The 4,906-nt window shown below is 43.6% G+C and overlaps 1 pseudogene; it reads left to right on the top strand.

Moving 5' to 3' along the window:
* The first annotated feature begins 1,293 nt into the window (after positions 1 to 1,293).
* LOC139023467 (mRNA decay activator protein ZFP36-like) overlaps positions 1,294 to 4,906 on the top strand; it is a 6,445-nt pseudogene continuing 2,832 nt past the window's right edge.

Consider the following 4,906-nt stretch of genomic DNA (forward strand, 5'->3'; position numbering starts at 1 on the left):
ATAGTAGACTGTAATTGAATAGGATTGGCATGCAACAGTTTCTTAGTGTTTGAACATCCAGGATCACATACTATATGTCTGCCAAACATCCCCTGGACCATCTCCACTCACGCTGCGTCTGGTAGGTTTTTGTCTGCCGTCCCTGACCGTGCTACTCTAAACGAAAGTCCCCAATGCTGGCTGCACTCAACGTGTGACTACGTCACCTGCCTGCCTGCCGTCACCTCCGGCATCATGGCTTTAATGTCTGTATCTCTGGCCTGGGGTGAAAACACTCACCACTTCCACTCTGAAATCAAAGGCCTTTCTCCAGGAGGTCTGTCGTCTCTGTATGTTTGAGCTCCAGTGGCTGATGCTACTGGTGGGCTATGCCTGGTCTAGCCAACACTCTTTTATCTGACCAGGACAGAACTCCCCCGTGATCATGTCATCAAGGTACTTCAAGATCCTCCTCCATATGGACACACACTCAGAACGGGTTTGATGTTTTAATTTGGTGAGCCTTGAGGATGAAACTATATAGTCATGTGTAGTATGAGATTTCCATAAGTTAATAATGTGGGCTACAGACTCCACAAGTGAGAAGGTTTGTGATCATAGCGTGGGCTATCATAGCATGGGTTTAAAAAGCATTGCCATGCTGGCCAATGTGGCCATGCATTTGAATGAGCATGTTATGGACACAACTTGGTGTTGGATTCATTACATGTGTTCTTGGATGGTATGCAGAATGCTGATATTTTACATGAGGTACTGTTACTCATTGCAATGCACTGACATTGGTTTGAATTGCTACATTGCTATTGCATCCTATCATCTGCTTATTAATATTTATGTGAGGAGAAAGTGCACTACCTTCATCCTCTTGTCCAATATGACCATGAATAATTAGGTGCTTGTGGCTTCTGTCTTCATCAAACTACAACATATATTTGGCTCTTTTGAAAACGTATTCACTCAAAATTAAAATGTATGAAAACAAGTTGTGATTTGGCTTGTATGAGAGAAATGTTATGTTGTCCAATATTGTCCATCAATCGATGTTCATCAAAATGTTATTTGTTGTTGTGATGTGCTGTTTTGCCTGACTGGCATGCATCCAACTACTAGGCTGCACGGTGGGCCATCCAGAGCGACGAGAGTTGGTGCGGGGGTGTGGCTATCGTATACAGTGTAGCGTTAAACCACACGTGGACCAACCACGATTTGCAGTTCGTAGAAAACTTTGAAAGTTTGACAACTTGGAGCTAACTTACTTTCCGTGTGTCCAAGATGGACCCCATCCTCAAGAAAATGCCATACGCGCTTAATAATTTCTTGATTTGGAAGAGGTTATGTGCAAGGTAATTTGATGATTTTATACCATTAAAAATAGCTACGTAGTTAGCAAGTCTATGTTGCACAAATCAACGGATGCTTTTTAAATTCGCAAAATCCTGCATTCTATATGCATAGTTTTGCTATATACCTAATTAGTTAAACTTGCCAACCAGTCGATTTCGAATGAATACCGGTAGTGAGTGAATTTGCAATGCTGCATTTGGAACTGCAATATGGAGCCATTTGTTTTCAATGTGCAAGTTCAGACCTCAGCTAGTGGTGTGGTATCTTTTGGTTCGTGATATCATGTTGTTAGCTAGCTATGTTTATTAGAAAATATGGCATACAATTTGCGTCTACCTTACAAATCAATGCATAAAGTCGTGCACTGCTAGTGACGCTGAGCAAATGCATCTCGTCATTAATTGACGTGCGTTAAGAACTTGTTTCACTAGAAATGACTCAAACTATTGTGGTTAACGTGCTAATGCTAGATCGATTTGCTCTTAAACTAAACATTCGTTTCCAAAATACAATTGAAGCTTTCAATGCACAAGCTAAATGTGGAGTGCTGATTTTATCATGTGTAGTTAACCAACGTGCATTTCAATTAGTTTTTGTGCGCGCCTCAAAAGAGTATTAGCTAGCTATAGTAACGGTGTCTGTTACTAACTGAATCCAAGCAACTAGCTAGCGTGTAATAGCAAAACTGAGAAGTTGCATTAGCTAAAGTCACCACAGTAGCCTTTCTGGCACATTCAAAATTGGCCATTTGCAAAGTAAATCTTACTTTAACTAGATGGTTGACTGAGTTGAACTATGCTGTTTCTTTGGGCATTTGAAAGTATCTTCTTGCAAAGTTTAACATACTCATGTTAGGCCTTTGGAAAGAATAGAACTATCTCAGTTATTGACGTGCTAAGTTTCCTTGGTTTTGCTATTTCCTGGCATTGTTTTTATGTAGAAGTGGGTCCTCCAGATGAAGTTAACATGACATACTGTTCATGGCTTGCTACTTTTCTTTAGACAACAGACCATGTTATCTTTTTGTTTGAAAATGTAGATGAATGTTAACAGTTTCCTCCCCCTCCCTCCCCTCCTCCCTTTTTCTTACTGTCTATCCAGCAGCTTCTGAGCCTGGACCTCCGGGACACATCCAAGCAGTCAGCATTCCAGTGAGACCTGTGGTTACAATAAGCCCTGGACCCCATGTTCCCTCTCTGCATCTAGCTCTGCCCTCTCTACTTCACTCCACAGAAAGTGCAACCATGACCTCCAGCCATGGGGGCAGAACACAGAGGCCTCACTCCATCAAGATTGAAGATGTCATTCTGGGCTGAGCGCTCGTCAGCATGGTGGAGCCCAGCACGTGCACCCTGGCTGGGCTCTACAGAGCCTAAACAGCCCCAGCCTCCCCTACTGGTGGCCTGTCTCTGGTCTCCCACCTCCTCACGCTATAAGACTGAACTCTGCCGCACCTTTGCCGAGAGTGGCATCTGTAAGTACGGGGGGAAGTGCCAGTTTGCCCACGGCTTTGATGAGATACGTGACCTCAACAGCCACCCCAAGTACAAGACGGAGCCTTGTCGCACCTTCCACACCATCGGCTTCTGTCCTTACGGCATCCGCTGCCACTTTGTTCATAACAACGAGGATGACCTGGGCCCTGGTCCTACCAGCCTGGGCTGTCCCCAAACCCCCGCAGAACGACAGACGACCCCTCTACTTAGGCAGAGCTTTCAGCTTCGGAGGCTTCCCTCCGCCCCTCCACAGCCCCTGGAGCACTCCCTCCCCACCCCTTCTCCTCGTGCCTTCGTCTCCCCTCCACCTCAGCTGACATCACCGACCTGCTCTCCCGCGCCTTCTCCGAGGTGGACTGTGTCTTTGAGCCGGCCCATGAACTCCAGTCTCAGTTTTCTCCTCTCCTGACTCAGGCTGTTCCCTCTGTGGACTGTCCCTGTGCCTTCCCCCTCCAAACCTGTACCTTATCAGAGGCTGCGGCCTGCAGCAGAGCCAGAGTCCCCCTGTGGGCCTGCTCTCAGGGCCAGGAGCCTCTCCTATACCTCCTGTCTGACCACGAGGGTGGGTGTGGCAGCTCAGCCAGCAGCCTCAGTGGGTCTGACTCCTCTGGTCCAGATGGGTTGGTCGGCGGCTGCCTATCTTCAGCCAGCTCTCAGTGCCTGACGAGTGCTGCAGCAGCACTAGTTCTTCCTCTAGGTAGGATGGTCCCCTCAAACTTCCAAACACTGTGACGTCTTGTCCATTGAAATCCTTGTGTATTTTTTTTTTAAAGAACCATGACTGCTACTATTGTGTACCTAATGTATTGTACGGGCAGATGCTTGACACATAAATGTGCTTCAGTTAAGCTCAAGCGAAATTAAGCTGTACACTTTTGAGGCACAAGTTGACAGCAAGGCAAGGTGCCAGAGTTGCATTACACTGACTATTTGGGAGAGAGAAAAATGGTGTAGTCAGTGTTATTGCCACTGAAGTCCTCCATGCCTGCCACTGCAGTTGTAAGAAGTGAACTAGTCATGTAAATGACAGTTTGAGAAGCAATTCATGAATCTTAGAATGTTAAAAAAGCCAAAGACAAGGACACAATGCATCTCTGCCAAGTTAGATTTCCCCCTATGAATGTTTGGTTGACTATTGTGATTTTTTTTCTTCTTTATTGTAACTGTTCTTCTGACTGGGCTTAAGAAATTGACCTTTTCCAAAAACCCACTTCAGTGCCTGTAAACTTTTAGTTTTTTTTTGTTTTGGAAACTGCAATTTTCATTGTTAGTTGCAGGGGGACCTTGGATTATTTTTTCTATTTTAGATCAAGCTTAAATTGGTTTCCTAACTTTACTTAGCAAGGTGGATTGTGAGAATTAATAATTGTTTTCTCACTTGTTTCTGTAATCTCTGCAAATGTTTGAGAGTTGTATGTAGACGTTCTGAAGATGCACCAAGAGTACAGTGTGTATCCCTTGTGTGGTAGACTCTGCATGTAATCCCTGATTAGCCGAAAAATACATGTCATGGCAAAGTGAAATGATTAAACTGGGTTGCCGTTGAACTCTGATTCTATTGAGTTGGACTAACAGCAACCTTGTTCAGTAGATTGAATTGTAGTGTCTTTCTAGAAGTTCTTGGGGAGATCTAATGGTAGATGGTTTGTATCTGAGATGTTTTGGTAGTTGGTTCTGAGGGTGGATGCTTTTTTTGCATTCCATTGTATTTAAGTACCTTTTGACCAACATGTTTCAAGCTTGTTTAGTGTTAATGGAGAATCTTTAGTAAATTAAGTTTAATTTATTTTAATGTATTTATAGAACTTTTGAGTTTGTATTTAAGTTTAATATATTTTGTTGTACTGGAAATAAACTTTTTTTAAACATTGTTTAATCTTACATTAATTGTATTTCCTCTGTCTTCAAGGTGGTTGGGGGAATCTTCCACAATGGTTGCATCTGTGAAATGCAGCACTACATTACAAAGACTGAATTTGTCATGGAGCGCATCAGTTGTTTTTTGCATAATATCGACGACTAATTCCAATGAACATCAGCCTCTTCAAATTCTGATGAGTCGCTCC

This window comes from Salvelinus sp. IW2-2015, linkage group LG4p (genome assembly GCF_002910315.2).
Source record: "Salvelinus sp. IW2-2015 linkage group LG4p, ASM291031v2, whole genome shotgun sequence".
NCBI lineage: Eukaryota > Metazoa > Chordata > Actinopteri > Salmoniformes > Salmonidae > Salvelinus > Salvelinus sp. IW2-2015.